General features: G+C 40.5%; 1 protein-coding gene across 5 annotated transcripts in view; it reads right to left on the bottom strand.

Annotated features, from left to right (window-relative positions):
* The window catches only part of chd9 (chromodomain helicase DNA binding protein 9), a 114,557-nt gene that overhangs the window by 75,143 nt on the left and 16,241 nt on the right, over positions 1 to 23,173 (bottom strand). The window lies entirely within an intron of this gene.

Raw genomic sequence — 23,173 nt, 5'->3', positions numbered from 1 at the left:
AACATGTCACACTTACTCCACGCTTTTCCTGATTTCACTGAAATTTGTATAAGCTGTTGATTGCTGATTGTAATAAGCAAAGCACTGCCTCCAACTTGGCTTAATATAGTCTTTTTAGTAAATCTAAAATTTGGACAAATTAATCTCCCGATCCGTGATTATGAATGAATATGTGTTTTTAACACATATTTATATTAATATGGAATGGACTTGGAATGAGAAACAATATCCCCAAATATCAAGATGCTAAACAACTATTTTCTCTAATGCTACCCACCGCCACAAATATATATATGATATATATATATATATATGTATCTAGATTTTTTTCTTAAACAAAGGCAAACTACACAACAAGTTTATGTTTAAAAACTTAAATTCTCTTTTTGTTCTCTTCAGCTTAAGTAAATTATGGCTCAGATGCAGTTCTAGGCAAACAACAAGAGCTGATCAGACTTGTATTGGAAAGATGGCTCAGGCATTATGACTGACTCAAAAACACAAACGCCATGGTGCCAACGGCTCTTGCCTCTCCACTAAAGCCCCATTGATGTTCAATGTCCTGATACTAAATTCTAATGTTGATGGATATAACTACCTACTCTAGCTAAGTGCTTGACATCGGAGTGTAACTGCTGGTGTCAGCTTGATCATGGATTAAAAAGCTATAGCTCTTGGTTACACATTTACAAGGTGAGAAATACTTTAAAAAAAAAAAAAATCTCACAGGAGGTGCTACTGTGTCTTTCATAAACCATCACTCAGATCCAGCACTTCTTCAAAACTGTCTATACTGCTAGCATCCAACATAGGCACAGTCTCTTTGACATCAAAACGGCACTTGCACTTGATTTATTGTCACACCAATCAAAATCCTCCCCCTTCTATCATATAGTCTTGGTTAACAAGTTGATTAAAATACATACCTTTATACTCATACTTTGCACAAAACGTATGGCAAGAGGCATCAGCATAAGGCTATACATATTCATTTCCCTGCAACAATCCTTTACTTTGTCTAACAAAACTGTGTAGCTCTACATAGCATGTTGGAAACATATCTCCTGCTTGATGGCAAGCAAACCTGGGTTAATTAGTTTTATATTTGCAAACATTTGCTGTAGTCTTGGCACCGATTGAACCACTTGAAGGAGAAAACCAACAAAAGATTTAAAACTCTAAAAATGTTACTCATTGCAGATCTAATCCTTAAGCAATGATGCATGTACACTTACCCTGCAAGGGTAACATACTGTTGCTTACTTCAGGCTATATCAACAAAGATCTTATGAATATCTTATGAATCCATCGGAAATGCTACAATTTCCATTTCCAAGTGTCTTAAATGTTGATGCAGCACACTTGTTGGTGGCTGACTTTACATTCAGTCAAATACAGGGAGAGAAAAGACACTGCCTCCATTGTCGTAGTTAGGTAGTTGAGAGAATGTTTCATGTGCAGCTTGAGTAGTATGGCACAGTGCTTACATTGTATTAGAATTAATACATGTTTTGATATATAGAACACCATTAATAACAACAACAACTACTACAACACAGAAGTAAAATAAAGGTTTCAAAGTATAAAATTGTAACATGAACAGAGGATGAATAATGTATTGCTCAAGAAAGAGAATAGATGAATTGACAGCAAGTGTGTGTACTTTTATGTGTGTGTGAATGTGTACTTGCATGTGCACATATTTGGGAGATGATGGAATACTCTGCAAGATAAAAGGAAACACAGCAGCTAATGTTGTACAGATTGATGTTGAGCTCTACTTAAGTTTGGCACTCAGCTTTTCATTAAGCCAGTAGAATATCAGTCACAGTTGACTTACCCTGTTGTCAAGAATACAAACACAGAAATGCACAGACACACATAATAATCACATCAAGGAGAGGAGCCAAGAGGGGAGGACAGGCGAGGAGATGTCAAGAGAGATGAGGAGAAGACAGACATGTGAATAAGGTGGGAAAAGAAGGTACAGCAGAGAAAAAGAGAGAGAAAGAAAATACGGAGGTAGAGGAGGTAAGAGGAGAGAATAAGGGGGGAAAAGATAGGAGAGAACAAAAGAGAAGCTAACAAGAGAGGATGCATGGATAACACAGAGACGACAAGGTGGTTATCACCCTCCTCTCCCTCTAAACAAGAAGGTATTGATCATACACAACAAACGTGCCTCAGAAGGGTGTCACAGTTCTGCGGGGGTGTAAACAGTTTGTTAAGGAAAAAGGAAAGTAGGGGTAAGCGTTTCGTTTAAGGAAAAAAAATAAGAACATTGTTCTGTGTTAAAGGCTTCCGAGAGCAGCAGGCATACAGTACTACAAAGTTCCTGAGCCCTCAGTAAGCATTAAGAATCTTCTGAATACAAACTACTGCTCTGCTTCAACATCCAAAGCCCTTTACTGTCTATAGTAAAGGAGTCTCTTTCGGTTGTACCACTTTTAATGTCTGATTTGCTTTTAGTGTATTGGTTCAGAATGCAAGTTGTGGCTGTGGTTGTAGTCATTCACATACTGAGAGGAATAAAAGAAACAGTATAGCACAAGGTTGCTCCTGTTTTCATTTGACCAACCCCACTGGGTTTGTTTGGCTTTCTGGTTTGTTTGTTTGTGCAGACCTTTAGGAAAGGGCTCAGTGCGTATACTGTACTGACTTGGCTGCGTTGCCATGTTTGCTGCTGGGCAGATTCAGATCCAAATCACCTGCATAGCATCAGCCTTGCAGGGCTCTCTTATGACTTTTGATACCTTGTTGAACTTCAGACCTCGCTCTCCACGCTAGAGAAATGGGCTGAGCCCCTTCGCGAGCAAAGGCTCTTGGCTTTGAGGGGTAAGTGAGGAGACTGAGGAAACCTCTGGGGCTGAGGTACAGAGCGCAATCTCTGGTACTGTAGTTTAGCACTTGCCGAAGCCATGGAGGAGGGCTGTGGTGCCCCTGGGGTAGATGAGACAACAGAGGGAGAAGATACAGAAGAGGAAGAGGTAGGAGGAACGTGGATAGGATGAGATGTGGACGGAGGAGCTGGAAGGGCAGGTAGTGGGGGGGGCAAATTAGGTATGAGTGTCGGAGGTGGGGATTGTTGCCGTCCTCGATCTCGATCCCTATCTGTTCTCTGTGTCCGCTGCTGGATACTGAGGTTTGACTGACTGCCAGATTTGGATGGATTTTGTGAACGATCAGGTTTGGAGGACGATGATGAGTCATGTTTGGACTTCAGGGGACCACCGAAACTCTGACAGTGGTGGTACAGCTCTTCCTGGCTTCGCGAACTTATGCGAGCCCATTTGGAGGAATGGGAGTGCGGATGGTGTCGGGGGGAATGACAGGAGGAACAAGCTGCATGCCCCCTTCCCTTGTCCTTTGACTTGCGTTTACTCTTCTTCTCATCTTGTATGTGGAGCTTGTCCACTGACCAGTATCGTCGAGGAGGTGGTGGCGTGAGAGGAGGCGGGGGCCAGTGTGACCCTGATCCCCACCCTCTGTCTCCTCCATCTCCTCCACCTCCACCACCCCGTCCACCAGACCCCCATCCACTTTCTGCTGTCCCCCACCTCTCTCCTCGCTCCAGGAACAGGTCATCTCTACTGTTGATGCTGCCGACTTTATCCCTGGAGGGGTAGGTGCTAAAAAACCAACCTCCCCCTCCAATCCCACCAACTGCCCTGCCTTCATGATCCTCCCAGTACCTCTCAAATTTCCCAAACTCTCCTGAAGAACCATCATCATCAGAATATATCCCAACTACTTTATCGCGTTCCCGCTCCTCATCGGACATTGTCCTTGTTCCTCCACGCCTCTTTCCACGCTCTGCTTTCCTCCTCTCCAGCTCAGAATCTTCTTCCTCTTGCTCTACTTCGGATTCCCACTCATGGAAGGACAACCCCTCCTTGGAGTGCATCTCAGCTCTTCCGTTCCGTCCCAGCAATGGTCTCCTCTCTCCTTCCTTTCCTACAGCATCCCTGTCTGAACTTTTACTCTTCCTCCTTTTAGAGGTGACAGGCAACAAGGGCAGAAAGGCAGATGGAATGGTGTCAGAGGATGGGTTGCCCCCTCCCCAGAACTTAACAGATGAAGAAGGCTTACTGCTAGAGCTTTGATAGTGCTTGCTGTTCCTTCGCCTGTGGTGTCTTTCTTTTCCTCTGCTGTCTTCCCCATCATCCCTGTCTTTCTCGTCTCTTTCCTTCCTCTCATCTTCGCCTGGAATGTTCCATCCATAACTTCTGATTGAGCTTTCACTCTTTTTCCGAAAAGACTCCCGTCTCAGGGGTGGGTATGATGGGTAGTCTGGTGTACCTGATTTGAGTTCTTCTCTTTTTTCAGCATCTCCTCCCTCCTGCTCTGACCTCTTTCTCTCTCTCTTCCTCATTTTATCATCTTTTTTCTTCTTCTTCTTTGTTTTGCGCCGCTTTCGCTCCCTTTCTCTCTCCCTCTCCTCCCTCTTCTTCTTCTTCCGGCCCTTCTTCCTCCTCTTTCTCTCATGGTCCCTCTCTTTGTGGTGCCTCTTCTCCTCTCTACCCACTCCTCCATCACCCCGGCTTGTTGCTCCTCCCCTTCCACGCTCTCTGTCACCCCACGATGCCCACCACTCTTGTAATTGTGCCAGCTGGCTTCCTGTTCTCTCTCTGCCATAATCTCTCTGAGGGCGTGGCTTCCGGGGTGGGATTGGTGGAGGTGGAGGGCTGCATGGCAGTGAGCGCGATGACATTCGACGTGAACGAATTTTCCTCCGTGACCCAAGGAGGAGGCTGGACTCCTCTGTAAGTAGATCTGAGTCATAATCGTCGTCCACCATAAAATCCCGGTCGCCTGCTCGATACCGGAAACTGAGTGAGGAGTTGTAGGAGCTGTCACTGGAGCTAGAGGAGGGTGAATGTGACCTAGAGAGCGACACAGAGGATGAAGAAGAGGCTGAGGATGATGTAGAGGAAGTGGAGGAGGACGAGGCACTGGAGCAGGAGGAGTAGAAACGGCATGGGGAGGAGGGAGTGGTAGGGGTGTGTGTTGGGGAAGAAAGGGGGACAGGCAGAGGAGGAGGAGGTGGACGTCGCCCTCTTCTTCCACCTCCATCACTTGCTCCATACCTCCCACCTCCTCGCCTCCCCAGAGGGAGTATATTCTCATACAGGGGACCTCCTGAGCTTTTTCTCCTTGCCTGAACGAGGCTTCCTCGTCGCCAGAAAGGAGGTCGTCGTGGGGAAGATGGAATCGGTGGAGGTGGCTTGGAGATTAAGTGCCCTGGGCCTTGTTGGGGGCCTTTAGGAGGCTGACGTGGTATCCCTGACGCTTTGGGGCCTCGAGGATTAGCTTTGGGAGTCTGCTGGGAGCCCCCTGCCTGTTGGTCCGAATTTGCTCCTAGACCCTCTGGATCAATAGGACCATAGTAGCGCTTATATTCATCTAGCCCTGTGTCACCTCCCCCCCCTGCTCCACCTGTAACTCCTCCTTGCAGGTTCCAGTGCTGTCCAAGGTTCTGATGATACTGCTGCTGGGCCTGGAGTTCACTGATTCCTCCTGCTATCCCCCCAACACCCACTCCTCCACCACTGCCTCCACTCATGACTTTCTCTGGCTTTGGCCTATTCCAGCGATCGACCACAGCAAGTCTGCGGTCATGCCGAGGCAAGAAGGTGGAGCAGGGCATGGGACCTTCAAGTAAGGGGCTGTTTGAGGGTCCAAGAGCCATTGCTGAGTGTCCTGTAGTTGGCGGCGATCCGGGTAGCATCGTGGTGTAGGTTTGCCCTTGTTGCTGTTGTTGGTGGTGCTTCTGCTGCTGCTGTTGTTGCACCATGGCAATGGCAGTGGTGTTATTTATTGTGGCTGTAACCAGGTGTTGTTGAGCTGCCGTAGGCATGGTGGTCATGGTGTGGTACTGGGTCAAAGAGCCTTTTCTGACTCCTGGTGCTGTCTCATCCTCAAACTGGCAGCAACTGTACATCCCCTGGGTGGAGAGATAAAAAAGAGATTGTAATTAGACCAGCGGGCTGCCAAGTATGATAAGGATGAACTGTGTGTGTGTGTGTAAGAGATACAGAAAGACCAATATTCCCAATTTTGAAACATATAGAGCAGTTTAGATCTGAAACTTACGCAAACATATGAAAGGTATCTTCAGAAAACTTTATGAAAAACAGCATATAAGTGTCATTATTCCTTTACCAATTTTGTCAAAAATATCGAGATCTTTTGAAAGTAGCAGATCCCTTTAAAGGCTCTCACTTTCACTGATTTTGTTATGATTCCTACAAAGAGACACTGACCACCAGATTAAATTAAAAACAAAATCTTAAGAAATTGACAGGTTAGAGAGAGAAAGAGAAAGCACAAAAGCTGCTAACAATGTACCAAACTCCCTCTAAATATGTAAAAAAAACAAAACAACAACACCCCGACAGTGAACTACAGCATGTTTGAGCCGCAAATGGTATTTTTTGTTTTAAAGGGAATTTCCATCCATGTTAAAATCTAGAATATATTTTTTCCTGACTCCCCTTCTATTAGTAACAATAAAAAAAAAGGAATAATAACAATATGCAATGGTAAAACAGCTGTATATTACCACAAATTACTAAGCTGTCTAAACAGGCCTGGTTTACCTTGTTAGTTTATTTGAAGAAAAGAGCTTGTAGTTATAATATTGTACTACTGTACAGACGCAAACAATAGCATTTTAAGTAAAACTGATTTATTCAGTAGCTGTAAATGTACAGGGTAGTGGCAATATTTGGAGTCATTCTAATAGCATAGCTTGATGAAAAACCTCATATCAAGTCAGCTACTATAAATACCTCACAGAGGATCCACTTAAAACTGTAGAAAGGTTGCCGTATCAAGAGAGGCTATACATTTGTCAGGGCTACAATTTATGTATTATTATTTATCCTCTCTCCAGCCTGTTTTCCTTTATCTTTAGTCAGTGTATTGCACAACCGACTGTGTAAGTTTGTCGGCTCAACACGTTTCACAAAAGCATTTTGAGAAGAAGAAAATAATTCCCCCCCACCCCTCTCAGCATGCTGGGAAATCGCCTTAGGGGATTTCCCCTCTACCTTAGGTTCTCTGTGTCACCACATCCTCTATAAAGGAAGACAACAGGGAGTACTGACCATTAAATATTGATAAGCATTTTGAGGAAACTTTGGACTGAGTTTAGCAAGCTTCTTGGAGAGTCAATTTTTCACACTATCAAACCAAATAAAGCTTTCAGCAAACAAAGCATCTCTCAGCTGGAACAGGACTGAGTTTTCTCCAAAAACACTGTGAAAAATAATTGTAGATGGAGGTATGCACAAGAAGTATAAATCGCCTGGAGAGAAGGCAAAACAACGGGGGTTAACAAAAGCCTCAGAACGTATTTTGTCATTGTATTTGTTTTTAGCAAAAGTAAGTTTCTCCCATCACGCAAGGTTAGAGATTTTAGTGGCAACAAAAAACAGACCTGATTCCAGTTTCTAAAAGTATAGGGTGGGCTGCACTATTCTTCACTGGTGTGGGTGTAGAGAAATACTTTCCTAAAAGCAATTTTCTTTTCTTAAACCATTGACAAGCTATCTGCTAGTGCAGTATGAATATTTCAATGTATTCCCAATAGCAATCTACTCTTGAAGAGTCTTCTAGAAATGAGAATTGAAGTTATTAAAATTTCAAGAACAAGAATAAAACAGTTAAAGCTGATCTAAAAAATACAGTGCAAGTTAATTTTCCTTTACTTACAGATAGTATTTTATTTATTTAGTAATGCCTAAGAGCCAAAAATGCCTTGAAAGTGAAATTTTTGTAGTGAAGGAAAAAGTTGAATTTGGGCGTCAGTCCAAATCTGTACCTAATGTAGAAGTTACTACTGTTTATTTGGTGTCAAGATTAATTGAAAAAAAATGTTCCTGTAGTTGTTTCTGACTAGGACATGTAAGGACAGAGACTAATTTTCAAATGATTTAGTGCTGTTATGTTTTGCCACTTGAGTTTAAATAAAATCATTCTCACTTGGTTTTAATCAGTGCTCCAAATGTGCATCGTGAGAACCAGTCTGGCTTTTTTCATCTTAGCAGTAACATTCAACAATGTTTGATATGAATAAAACATGAAAGAAAGAGTCAGAAATACAAGGAAATTACTAGCTTCTCGTGACATCTTTTTAAATTTTAAACCCCAAGCAGAATACATTAATTCTAAAATCGTGTTAGATGAGCATCTCAATCTCTACTGTGCCGGGATGCACTTTTTCCCCTACCTTTGTATATTTATGCTTCTCTGTAGATAGATGGGACTCAATTAGTAGTACTGAGGAGAGCCGTGTAAATCACAAAGACTCTATTATTCTTCATACATGCAGATGATTCATAATATCCATTGATATCTGTCACATCTTAATGACTCCTGTAAATCTCTGTTCTCCACCGGACACAGATCTGATGGAGAGACTGTAATAATGTTCCTTCCGGACACATGAATCAGCAGCCACAGCGGCAGAAGTGCTATCACAGTCCCCAGAGCATGGGGCGCAGCACACTGTGAAATTGAAACTTGGGTGAGTCACTGATTGGGTTAAAGCAAGTCACAGAGGCCAGCTGCAGAGGCTTTAAAGCAAGCATAGCATATAACTTGGGAGATAGAAGGTAACTGGTCTTGGGAGTGCCCTTTGCATAGAATTGATGTTTTATTCTTAGAATAAGGAATGCTACAGATGAGAGTAGAGTCTGCTCATGCGAGAAAATATGCTGGTATGCTCTGACTGTATGAAGAGAGACGAAACTGCACTCCAGAGGAAGCCCATCTGGGAATATCGAGATATCAGAAAATGAAGGGAACTCAATGGATTTTCACCCACATGGTCCATATGAATTATCATTAAAAGAGTAAGTGTATTAAGTAATTGGCACTTCAGGCAGTGCACACAAGACCTAGATGTCTTTAAACTGACCATTGCCTAACTGAATCTGACAAACTTCACAAATTCACGTAGTGGTTTAAGCACATTTTTACATGCATACCGCAGGTTCGGGTAGACTTCGAGACTAAATTAAAAGTTACTATAAATCATTAAATATTATAGCCTGACTGGTTTTTGAAGCTAATAATAAATAATAAAAAAAAATTAAATATCTAATACTAACAGATGAGTCAATAGTAATTTATTTAACATAAACACATAACATTAGCAAACAAAAGTGCTAACGAAAGTGAACCACCTCATATCAAAGTGTACATGATTATTAGGCAGCTTCATTACCTCAGGTCAAATGGGCAGCACTCAAAATTTTTGAGGTGTGAAAACTGGACAATCAAACATTTAATAGTTTAATAGTTTTTTAATGGTGCAGAAAGGGCATGGAGAAGAAAAGACGCAAATTAAGATTAAATGTGAAGCTACCAGAAATCCATATTCCACCAGTGCCACCATATTCCAGAACTGCAACCTAGCTGGAGTGCTCAGAGACATGGCTAAGGTCAGTAAGGCTTCAAAAGCGACCACCACTGAATAAGATTCACAAGTTGAAGCATAATAAGTGGGCAAAGAAATTTTTCAGGTTTTATGGACAGATGAAATGAGAGTGGCTTTTGATGGACCAGAAGAATAGGCCTGTGGCTGGATCGCTGAGGGACACAGGGCGCCACTTCAACTCAGGCGCCAGCAAGGTGAAGGAGAGCTACTGGTATAGGCTGCTATCATTAAGGATGATTATTTGTACATTTTCGGGTTAAAGATGGACTGAAACTCAACTACCAAACCTACTGCCAGTTTCTGGAAGATACTTTCTTCAAGCAGTGGTAGAGGAAGAAGCCTTCAGCATTCAAGAAGGCCATGATCGTTATGCAGGATAATGCTCCATCACATGGCTCCAGGTACTCTACTGCTTGGCTAGCCAGCAAGGGCCACAAAGATGCCCAAATAATGACCTGGCCCACTTTCTTACCTGACTTGAATCCTATAGAGAACTTGTGGATCGTGTTAGGTTGTGAAGTAATGTGTAAAGCCAGTATTTTGACAGTGCTACAGTATTTTGAACTGGATAACTGTAGCAACTGGTCACGTTAGACGGCCATCTAACGTTATCTAACTTGAGCCAGCTAAAACACAAAATCAGAACATATTAACATGCTTTACAGAAATGTTAGTTTACCTGTCCAACAGGATGGAAGCCAACTCTGAGTCGGTTTTGTCAATTTCAAAACAAAGCAGAGGTCTCTTGGTGACTCAAGCCTTTCTGATGTTTACGGTGTTTTCACCTGATGTCGATCTGATTCTTGTTTGACCTGATGGGCTCCAGCACATAAAACTTTGTTATTGGTATTTATCCCAATGTGGAGTTTGTGTTGGTGGTTTTACCGGACTCCATCTCGTTAGCTGTGCTGTTGTTGCTGTGTGTACGGTACAAATTCAGAAGGCAAGAGGCTCTGAAGCGCTTGCAGTCACAGCCAATTGATTTCCTGGAAAATCAACCAGGAGTCAAATCGAGGAGGAGACAAGCCTGGGCTGTGTTAGGTGAGGGATTTCCTAGTAGGTAAAAGTAAACATTACCACAGTCGAGCGGTGACAGGGACCTGGTGGTTTTTAACGGGACAAATATTAAATAGTTGTTATTGTTTCCTATTTATGTTTAAAATTTTTGTTGTATTTTGTTTCTTACCAGTTTCCTTAATTGACCCTTTGCTAAGCCACACCCCACTTAGTTACTGTTGCTAAATCTGACAAACTGTCAGACCTGTTGGACTTTTAGCATGCGTTGCCACTGTCTATTGCTGCACTCCCTGGAGAACTATTGTCAATTTTTTTGGAAAAAGCAATCTGAGAAACAAGCAGACAGAAAGGTTTGCATTGTGCATTTGAAGGTGTATTCCTATCATCACAAATTAAAAGTGAACCACCACATCACCTGATGAATGAGACAAAGGACAACGATATTAAGGATTAACACTGTTCCAGTAAAGCTGGTTAGGTCTATATTCACTATTACAATCATTAAAAAGCAAAAGCAGTAGGGCTATTTTACGTTACATTCAGTAGTAAATTATGTAGCGTTAGCTAACTAACATCACATTAAGTACAATCCAAAGCCTACATTTTCTGGATTTGTTTTAGGTTTTGGAAAGGGAATAAATTGTACTTCTCCTTGCAAGCTCTCTTGGTAGTGACTGTAACTATTACAAGAGCCCCTGGAACAGCGTTTGACCATATCTTGGAAAAATACAGCAAAAAAAATTAAAAAAGCTAGAAAACGACTCCTTTTGCAAACAATTAAATGGAGCACAGCCATGAAAGTGTTGGACCTCAGATAGAGTGAGTCCTATACTGCGCTGTGATTGGCTGGCTGTGTATTTGGGGCGTGGCTTAGCGACGTGCCTTATCTGATTTGTTTATTTGTTTTTTGATTTTTGTGACTTTGCTGCTCCAATACCACCACTTTCTATTGAGATTAATACAGTACTATATACATCCATCCATCAGAAATTAAACTGAATAAAAAAAAGGAAAATTGCCACTTTGTTAGCTAGGCATTTAGCTATTTCTTGCTGGTTTATCATTATACATTTACATTTAACGTTTCCTTTTCATTGAGGTTTAAAGATTGTGTTACCATGATATTTACAACTGGTTCACTTGTTATGTAATGCTTCACAGATGTTTTGCATGAAGTTATCAACCAGTTCATCATGAACAATCTTCCAGCATATGTGTGTAGCTTCGTGAGTCAAAAAACACTCAAAGACAAAATGTATTTTCATATTAAAATGTTGGTTTTGGCTGAACGAATGTTGTTGCTGTAACTCTGGCTAGGCTTGAATGAACTGGCCTGTGCTGGGCTCAGGCCAAACATTCAGGCCTGTGGGGGAATTGAACAACCCTCACAGTGACCACCACTCAACCACACACATTCATACATCGCTACAGCAGAATGACAGAATCTTTCTGCTCAATGAATATTAAAATTTTTATTTAATTGACTTGGAAGCATACTATTAATTTGAATTTCCATTATCTTCCCACTTTATTCTCGATGTACACTGTCAATTTCCATTATTCCTCTTTGTCTAATTGTATTTACTGTATTCATTTCTAAACTTTGCCACCCCTCAAAAGAGTTAGAAACACTAGAGTGTGCTTTATGTCTCTTAGCTGAGGTATACAGTGCACAGTTTGAATTTATGATATTTTATGTGCAAAAGTAATAATTCTGTTTTTGCAGGTAAAATGAAATTTTGATTTAGTAAGACTAGAGTAGTCTCATATATTGGAAGGAGAACATCAGTGGTAAAAGCTAAAATGTTATGTCCTCTCTCTCCATTTTACAGTGCAATTAGAACACTCTTCTGCTGTGCATAAATTAGCCATTTTCTATGCTTTGTCAGGCAGTAGGAGGTAATAAATCACAACCTTTTGTCATTCCAACATAGTGGTGTCACCCTTACAACCAGCGGTACTTAGACACCAAGCATTCCATCACAGTGTCTACTGACAGACAAGAATATCTCCCTAGTGCTCTGTGAAGCCTGTTTTCCACTCCAACAATCTGTCCTCTCCTCCCCTCCACCTCTCCTTCTTCCTCCCTCCTCCTTTCTGTCCCTGTTGTTTCTTTCCCTCCTTCACCTTATTCTGGCCTCTCTGCAACACCTGCTACACTCCAGTACCTCTACCATCCAAACTCACTGCTGTCTCCTCAGCCGGCTCTCTTCTCTTCTTATCTCAAAGTTTCTATCCTCCCCTACCTTCCCACTTCTTCTTACTTTCCCTCCCCAATCAAAGCATTCATCTCCAAGCAGAACTCACAGAAACTGTATTGTCTCTAAAATAAAATAGCTGTGCGACAACTAAATGATCACTCTGCCTCGGGACCTTTGGTCTCCCCTTTGTATGATGCCAAGGATAAATCCCGCTGATGTTCCTCTATTTGGATCTACCTCCTTGTGCCAGAAACAAGAACCAATATTGAGCACCTACTTTTGTGCAATCCATATCTTGATTGTATCTGAAAATGGTACATTAACCTTCCTTCATCTATTCCTTCTTTTCCTGAGTGAAATGGACCTCATGGCTGCAATCAGTAAGATATCTTCTATACAGGGAACAGGAGATCCTAAAAGTGTCAACACCTTTCAGTCTATCCTAATATCTGCTCCTTCATAAACTGTTTAACAAGGTTCCTCAAGCCCTGTATTATGAATCTGCAGGTTATTTCACTGATTAGTTCTACCCTCTGAGATTAAGGGCGTGCAAATCAGTGAGATCGGCTGCTGTAGTATTTGGTTGTAATGAACTTTCACTCCTCAGAGTCTAAGTTCTTTCACCACATGGAAGAACTTTTAAACGTTTTTGTAGAGAAAAATAACATTCGTACCTTTTGTTTGAATGTGTCTCAGCTATTCTTTCAATTGTTGTGAGGATAAATACACCCAACACAAACTGCACACCACTTCGGTGGTTAAGCAAAAGCATCCGATTCTCTAAGTGATGTATGTTCTAATTTGAACTCTTGCAAGCGAGGATCCACCCCAACAAGAAAGATAGCAGATAGACATGGTTTACCAGAACATATTCTTGCACCTCCTGAACTAATTTCTACATTCAATAAAGCTACAGGTTCTTTAACGAGAGGTTAGGTTAATTTCTTGGGCAAAATTTCCAGTTACATCTTGCATAACAGGTAATATTAAGCAATAATTCTTGTGATGTGTTCCAAGGCTCACTCCTTAGCCCCATTCAGTTCTGACTGCCTATGCTGTTACTATGTAGGTTCACATTTGGAGTTTGCAGTTTCTGTTGTAATGCAGATGAGTCAATTCTACAATTGTACTTCACATCATGTTGACAGCCTTGTTGACTGCATGTAAGAAAACATATTTTTGATAGATTTTCTAAGGACAAAACAGAGAAAAGAGAAGAAAATCAAAAGCGAGACATTTAAATGTATAAGTTGTATTTGTCTTGTCTTCTCTCATTTCTTTTTAAGTTTTACAATATTTAACACACTTTATTGCATCTACATGCATGAACCTCTTGTGGTTGTTTAGATCAAATCTAAATATTCAAATCTAGTAATATGTGTTTTGCATATGTTCTTTGATGTGTTATCTAATTGTAAGCCAATAAACCAGGATGCTTCTTGAGATGTACTGGGGTCTTTGCTGCCTTCTCTCACCCTGCTGAGAGCCAAAAGGAAATCCATCCCGCCAGATCGCTTTACACAGTGGCGTAGTTTCCAGTACACCAGATGTTCCCAGGCAAATACCAGGAGGCTGAGGCCCATGGCCACCAGCAGCATGTAGAAGACCCCTGCCATGTTGTCTATGTCCAGTTTACTGCTCATCACCTGGAGGGGTGAATGGATATATGGGGGAAGACAGGAGGGAAGGAGAGGAATGGGAAACGTTATAGGAGGTGAGAGCAGAGAGAAGAGACGAGGAAAAGGCAGCGGTAAAGTAAAGGGTAGAAGGAGTAAAAGTAAAGCAAATAAGAAAGGAGGGACATGAATGAGACAGGAGAGTGCATTTATTACTAACGAGGGCCAATTTGTTTCCCAGACAGCAGATAAAAAGTTAATTACAACCAGCAGTACAATAGAGAATCCTTTGCTGTCACTGCATGTCAGAGCAGCCATCTGTGATATTTTAGAGCCCCTGCGCTCAGAACACTGATGCAAAGACCAAAACATGTCAGTCACCACAAAATATCTGGTTCGCATCAAACAAAGAGCATTTCAGGCAATTTAATTTATTCAGTTTCAACATGTACAGCTCTCATCTACAGCCAGGCTGCATTCACTCTTGAATCAATTTTTTTTTTCAAAGGTTTTGGTTCCCATGGGGCCATTTGCACCCAATGTGTGTGCACATGCATTTTTTGTGTTAAGTTTGGTTTGTTTGTCTAAGTGACAACAATAAAATCTGAACAGCAAATAACCACACATGCATCCCCGAATGACTCTTAGCCCTTGTCTGTGAGACCTGTAGTGCAGTTTAGTTAGGTGCGTGATTGTCATACACACCATCTACAGGAAGCAACCACAAAACTTAGAGGCAGCAGTTGCTTGTGTTTACAAATCTAAGCAAAACTAAATTAACTGATGAGTGTGGAAAGAATCAGCAACTCTAGATTCTGTGACGACTTTAACCATATATAGTTTTTCCACTTAGTTTTCCATCAAGTAGCTTTAATGTTGGGAAAACCATCCATTCCACAATATCAGTATTATGAGTGAGGTTTAAGGTGATCAGTTATCTCGTCGAAAATAACACACAACTAAGGTTACTATGAACTGGAAAATTGTTTTCATACACTAAAAAACTATCATTTTAAAGTTAAATTCAGTGATGTGATGTCTTAATTATTTTATATATATATATATATGGTAATCACAAGTAAATAAGATAACGATGATAACTTAAATTAGCCAGATTTTGGTGATACCTGGGTATTTACCAGCAGGAATACCAGCAAAAATGCCTGAACATTCTTAAGACAGTGCCTGCTTCTAGTCTAATAGGTTATAGTATGAATAGGTTGGACAACTATCTGACTTAATACCTTACTGGCCAGCTGACCAGGATTGAGGTTAGACTACATTTAGTACATTCTGTAAATGGGGCAGAGGCTGAAGAAAGGCGGAGAAAAGGTATAAGGCGTCATACCTCGATCTTATCATTGTGGCAGATACCCGACAGCCAGAGACGCTCCAACATATCAATCTCATCTGCAAGAAAAAAAGATAGAGGGAGAGTCAACAAGAGGAGAAGCTGAAAGAAAATTAAATAACAAGATAAGAAATATGGAAGACAAAACCCCACTTAAGGTTCATAGGAAAGAGATAGCAAGATGATGAGGTGAGGAGTGGGCAAAATATAAGAAAGATGAGGGATTAGGGAAGGAAATGACAATGGAGAGAAGGAGATAAAACTGTACTAGGAAAAAAAAAAAGATTTTCAACAAAAAGTGACTTTTGTTATGAGAGCAAGGTGTTAGATTCCCCAAGAGAGAAGAAAGAAGCAAGAGGAGGAAAGCTAAAGAGGTGAAGAGAGACAAAGGAGAAAGAGGAGGAATGGAGTCTATTGTGTTGTACCAAAAAAGAGAGGGACATATGATGAAATGCAGCGCGGAAAAGAGAAATGAGAGGAGAGAGTGAAAACATTGTTTGTATTAATTTAAAAAAGAGGAGAAAATGAGACTGATGAGAGAGATCCAAACAAGGAAAATAACATAAAGATGAGATCAGATAAAAGGGAATTTTTGTGCCTAAGGTGTCTTGTATATGTGGTATGCATAGTGAAATGAAAAGTGCAGGGTATCAGTACAAATTTCAAATTACAAGCAATAAACATTTTTTTTACAGATGTAACTAATTACAAGCACAGAAATATAAAATATGAATGGAAAATTAAAAATTTTCACACACAGGAGAGGCTAAAGAAAGTTGCATGAGAAAGAATTAGAGGCCATTTGCAGAGGAAGTTATGAGATTGAAAAGAGAAACTGGGAATTACAGGCAGCGACTGGAAGTGAGAGAAGCCCTTTGAAGCAAGTTGTGAAATGGCCTGGTATTCGAGGCGGGCGTACTGAGGGCAGAGCGACGCGACAAGAGTATGGGAGATGAAAGGGGGAAACGCACACAGACATTGCACTTCCAACACAAACTGTCAGCATCATGCACACACATCTGCTCCAGTGCAGCGGGACTCTCAGCACTGGCCATTAATGCATTAATCACAAAGAATGAGGCAGTGGGAAGAAAAAGCAGGATCAAATGTACAGAGATACTTATGTAGACAGATATGCACCGACCCTGTCGCAGAGGTCTATTAATACTAGCTCACACACACCGTCATGCACATACTCTGTGACTGTACACACTGAAGATGTCCCAGTTAAAGGAAGCTCCAATTCCCAATGCTCAGAGTTGCAATATTAATCGACCTCTGGGTTAATTAACGCTGTCTGGAAACCCCTCTGTAAAGCCCCCCCACATGGATTAGACCACTATGAATCAGACATGTTGACTGAAACGTCAAATCCGCTCAAATAAAACACAAATCTCACTCTAACATGAATTGCTGTGTGCCACATTTCACTTCCCCAACAGTCATGTATGGGAATTCAAACCTTCCTTGACAGCTGAATTAAACTGGGCTCAACTCGATCGACCCTGCCTTTTGTTACCCTGCTCCATGTAAAGACCATATTCATTCGGTTCGCGGCTCACTCCCATAATCTAATTCATCAATTGAGTTTCAATGAATTCTCAGCTGATTTCTCTCTCCCTGTCCGGCTCTCCGACTTGCTCCCTTTATCTCCCTGTAAATACGTTAATCATGGCAGTCAGTGCTGCATAAAGCTGTTCTTTGGGATAAATTTCCCCACAAAGAGCTGACAGACTGGCAGAATTTCAGCTGTATCCTCTCTCACCTGCTCCAAGGAGGAAAATGCCACAGTGTAAAGAGGGGGAATCGTCTGCACAAATGAAAGGAGCAGACATGCAAACACAGAGGGAGGGAATGTCAGTGCTTATAATTAAAATCTGTTTTCATTGTGTTGATTTTTTGACAATTTAGTAGTGATCTAGGAACAATTCAGTTCAGTTTCATTCAGTTCTATGCTAACCTAGAAAATGTGCCTGTCTCCCTTTAGATTTGTCAGTAGTGAGGATTTAAAGCCCCCAATCTTCAATTCTCTTAGTGGCATTTTAAATAATGTCTCCTTTATCCACTATGTGCAGAAAAAGCATTAAGGGAAAGGATATTATGACCTGGAGCAGTTTTATACATATGGTCAAGTCAGGTGAATTTCATTTATATAGCCCATTATAACCAATCACAATTTTGCCTCAAGGGGCTTGAATGATGGCATCACCTGGAATAACTCCACAAGGAGGCAAACAGAAGGCACCCTAACCAGATACCAGAAGCAACTGTCTCTTCTCAGTGCAAATGAGAAGCTTTTGCACTCTGTCTGAGCTTCTTACCCTTACCCAGACCCAGACATGCGGATGACATTTCAATCCATCTTCATTTTGAACAGTCCTCACCAGAAGATTAAAAAAAGGTAATTTGTTCAGAAGATTAAAACTACCTGTCCCACTCCCAAAAAGGCAATAATAGCGCATTGCTGTACCACTGCAAATCATGACCAAGATCTTTAACCAGCTTAGACCCCTATATACCCCCTACAGAGCTTGCTGTCAAAAAGTTAGGAGTTACAATCACTCAAAATATTTAACTGATGAATAAACTGAACACAAAACCACTACCTTTCTGATTGTTAATTGGCAATACAAGAGAGCTTTGGGCATTCGGCACAAAACCCTGATGCAAATAGCTCTCAATACTAAGACTGATCATCACTGCTTAAGCCATAACAACCAGCCTGTCAATTTCCATTTTGTGAATAAGACCCCAATAATCTGCACTGCTTCACTTGTGGCACTTAATTGCTTCCCAGCCTAAAGGGGTCAATCTAGACTAGCCCTAGACTGGCACTCATCTCTACTGCCCAATTCAAGCCATACTTGGCCAGAAACCACCCCAGTGCATGAGGTCACAGCCTGCTCAAGCTAAAATAACTACATCATCAGCAAAAAAGAAAAAGACATGATTTTGAAGTCCCTGTAAATGTTGTCACAAATGGAGCATCACTTCCAGTAAGGTGTAGTCTTTATTTCAATTTCATTCCAGATATGTTGTATCAAGCAAGATGTGCAATCTACAAATATTAGTAATGATTATATATAGATGCTCTGGGTCTTCATCATTTTTCAGAGTTGTTGAATTTCATATTTTATGGCTTTTTGTGTTGTTTAGATTGGATTACATTTTATTCTCAGATACACTGTCAACAGCAAAAAATATTCAGTATCTGAATAACTGTCGATGAAGCAAAAGTAAACTTTGCGGGTAGAGAAATACTGAACGGAAGGGAAACACAATAACTAATTTAAAGTTACTGTAACCACTTTTTTTTGTGAGTGACAGAAGTAAATTATATGAGCTGCAGCTGTTCATGTCATTGTGTGATTGTTGAGTTCCTCTATCTCTAAAAGAAATTGTTTTGCAAAAATCTGAAAGTGTTTTTTGTCAGCCGACCTGTAAAAGCACAAATACGGATTGGACAACCATCCTGAGAGACAGCGCATGTTTTCAGGGTGGGAGAGATGGGAGGAGTGATGCGTTTGTGTCTGGGAGGTGGTGAAGTCTATTAAATCTCTATGGAGATGGATTACAAAAACATTTAAAGGGTCTTTTCTGAACGGCACTTGGAGTTATGAGGGTTATCAAACTTCCAACAAGCCAGTGCCAGAATATTTTGTGCCAGAACCATTTCAACTTCTTCTACTCTTCCCTCTCTTCTTCCAACAAAAATAAACTTAGGAGACTGGAGTCGACCAGGATGACTAAATACTAATATCTATATCAAATGAGCAAGTGGAAGTTAATGTTTTATTAATCTTTATTGTGTGAAATAATGTGTAAATGTTAATAAAAGTATAATAAAAATTAAAGTAGTGCCATGAGTCAGGCATAGTGTTTCTAAAGGGAAATTCCTGCCATTTCTAGGGTTTGTTCATTTGTTTTTGAATGTTGATCCCAAATGATCTGTGGACAAAACATAAAAACAAAATTGAATGTTCAGAGAAATATCTGTGGCTCTAATCTCAGTCTATAAAGTTAAAATCAACATCCGGGTCTCTAAAGACTGAAAGCCATCTGAACAAAAAAAGAAAAAAAGAAAGAAATCAATTTCCTGAGGGTACAATGCTGCTAAGTATGTTCCACCCACAGTTCCAAAAGCTGTTTGCATTCACATTTTCTTTTAATCATTCTTTTGTGTGTGAGGTATTTTTATTGGCTTTGCTCAGCCAGCATGAATCAATGTGAGTGACACAAAGGAGTAGTGGAGCGGAGGCGAACTTTGGATATGCGGTGCCTTGGGATTTGAGCCCAGGCGCAGCAGTTGTATCAGTACACATTCCTGCATCGCGGCCCCTTGCAGCATCACTTTGAAGACGGTTTATTTCTTGGAAGTCTGTTGGAGCAAAGTGGGACATGAAACACAGCTGCCTTAATCTTGAAAAGGTTTCCTTTATCAAAATTACTGCTGTGCATCTGCTCTCCAACTTTGTCTATTATGTTTTAGCAAATGCGGGTTCAGTAGCACTCCAACAAGAGAGTTCAACAGGCAGGCAGTACTTTTACAGCTGTTAACTAAAGGAAAACATACATACAACAAAAATATTAAATAAAAAAGCTGGCATCAAGGACAGTCGGCCAGCTAAAAACTCACCACTCTGCTACTATTTTATCTTACTAACAAAACAAAAAAAATGTTTTTCTTAGCCAATAAATCCCTCATCTACTATGCCGTTCTTTCCTTTCTGTTAAATGAAACTGACACTTCCTGCAGAAATCCCATAAGAAAAAACTACCAGGAAAAGGAAGTGCTCTGCCATTTAAGTTAGTGGAAGGCTTTTGATGTGGAAGTGTTATCTTTCAATAGCACAACACAGATTTTTGAATGAGATCAGTATTTCTATTAATAAGAACAGAGCAGCAGAATGGTGAGTTTAACATGAGTTGTACATACTGAATTAGACAGGAGAGAGATGACTAACTAAAACATAAAAATATACTTTCAAAAACTGGACTAAAGGCCTGTCTCTAATTTAAGCCTGTTTTCCAAAGGACCCGTAGATAGGTTTAGGGCTGAATATCTTTAAAATGAACAGTATGTTAAGTATGCAATTTGGTGGAGCCGTCCTTTGAAAACAATTAGTATTATTTTTCCATATCAGCAGTTTTGTAACTGTGACATCACCCTATCAAAAAGCCAGATGTCTCATTTGAAAAAAATAAAACCTCAGTTTCAGTTTTCAGTCTGAAGATTTGCAGTATCCACGTGCCGCCAGCCTCTAGTGTTCGCTGCCCCTGGGAGCTGCTGTCACTGCCGGCACTGAGGCATTTTCCACCTCAAGCTCTCGAGCTCACTAATTGCAAACGGGCTAAATTGCTCCCCAGAGGAGCCAATTTGGTGACTGACCAGTCGTGCTGAAAAAAGAATTGACGACGCTTTAACAAAGAGATGTATTACGAGGAACAATTACAGGAACTGTTGAAGGCCATAGAGCATGCGCTGTGGATAATGAATTCATGTGATGTCTTCAGGGTTGGTTATGAGGTTGCAGGGTGTGTTGAGTTTCTGAATGAACAACACAGAGAGCACAATGACCCCAAATAGTATCAACAAAAGCGTAAAATTTTATTTATAGTGATAAATGATCAGAATTTATCAAAGTTTCTGATTACCGTATTTTTGTCCACTTTCTCTCCACTCTGTAAATTAATCAAATATTGGTTTATGACTGCCTGAGTATTGCTGCATTCAAATTCTGAAATTCTGCAAAACTTGGCTTTTCCAACTTCCCAACCATGATATATGAGCACAAGACTTATATACTATTATCAAACACCAATATCAATTAAAATTTTACTTCAATATGTAGGTTCTTTACATACATCTTCGCATTGTTTTCAAAAATCTTTTACCTCCTTTTGAGTGTTAATTATGGCTTCAATTTAAGTTTGCTTTTTGTCCCATTTCCCAAGCTTCTTTTTTAATGTAACATAATTGCGCTGCTGTTGTAGCCAGAACTCTAAACTTGAATTATTTTGTATCAGAATGTGACTACGTTTTTCAAAATCAGGATGAGCAGGAATCCTTTTTATAAAACCAGGATATAATGTTTATAGATCAAGATTGTCATTCATAACTTATTTGCATTAGTGTTGCAATATTTGTGGTCATAAATTTGGTACTAATCTTGGTGGTCTTTTCTTTGAATGCAGACTTATCATTGTTTTTACTCTTGGTGAGCACTGATGCCAGCAGAAGCTAAAAGCGTTTCCTGCAACTATAAAAATATAAAAGAAGGGGTTATTATTTTAAAATTGAGAGTCATTCTGACTTCTGCAAACCAAATTACTGGAACCTGTCAAGGTCACTGTGTAAGAGGTTTTTTTTAACCATCTCTCTCGGCTCCTTTCTTGCTCCTGTTCTATTCAAAAATTGGAGGATAGCACATATTGCCAAAATATTTCAGTCGATCAAAAAGAATTACAGAACATTACATTTTATTTTTAATGACACTGGTGAGAAGAACATGTTTATATTTCTGAGTCATTCACTATGTTCTTATTTTGACTTATCTGATAGCTGTAACAGAGATCACGCCTCCCCTCTTCTTCTTTTCTGCTCTTTCTTCCTTTAACCTTATGTATTGATCTTCCTCCCTCTGTTCCCACTTCAAACTTTCCTGCTCTTTCATTTCTCGACAGAACCTCACCCATTCCATCACATCTTACCCATCCTCACCCCTCACAACTTTTCCCCTCTTCCTTGTGCCTTTAGCTCTATCATTCTGCCTTATCTTTGATTTCTACCTAACTCTGAACTATGTCCTTTCTCCTCTTTTATCCCACCACCGCCTGTATCACACCAACTACTAATGTTGTCCTCTTTTATATTTATATCAGTGAAAAATGCCTTTTATCAAATGTTTTCTATACTTAATAGTATTATATGTAGTTGGTTTCCTGAAATCCTAGAACAATACAATCTACTAACAATACAATCTACTGGGGAAGTAGAGGCAACTTAAGCAGCAGCCTTATACCTGCTCACATGACAATTATTTGTGATTTGGACATCGCAAAAGAAGACCAGAATTTCCAAATGTACTCAATTCAAATGTTTTTGGAAAATTGCCTGTGTGGACATGGCCTCAAAACAGCTTGGTCTTAATGGTTTTGTAAAAAGAACATAGCATGCAAATTGAAATTCAGCATGTTTCCTAATAACAATCCTCTGACACATAGATAGTGATGACTTTCAGGAGTTCACCTAACTTTTAAACTGCAGCTAAGTCTGGTTATCTCTGCCGTTGATTTTTTAACGTTAGCTGTCTCAACTAAGGTTAGCGCCTGTTCCAGCAGACCTCTATCAGACCAGCATAACGTCAGTTAACTTTAACCCAGCCCGGCTCTATGTAAAGAGAAGGCAGAGAGACACAGACTTACTTGCTGTTTGAGAGTTCCAACTGGACTTATGGAAGCCATTGCCTCATGTTTGCGGTGATGCAAGAGGCTTCGGAGCGAACGAAAGGATGGTTCAGGAAAATTGACGTTCTCTCCTTAA

Source organism: Micropterus dolomieu, linkage group LG20, assembly GCF_021292245.1.
Source record: "Micropterus dolomieu isolate WLL.071019.BEF.003 ecotype Adirondacks linkage group LG20, ASM2129224v1, whole genome shotgun sequence".
Classification (NCBI taxonomy): domain Eukaryota; kingdom Metazoa; phylum Chordata; class Actinopteri; order Centrarchiformes; family Centrarchidae; genus Micropterus; species Micropterus dolomieu.
This window is presented reverse-complemented; position numbering and strand designations above follow the sequence as displayed.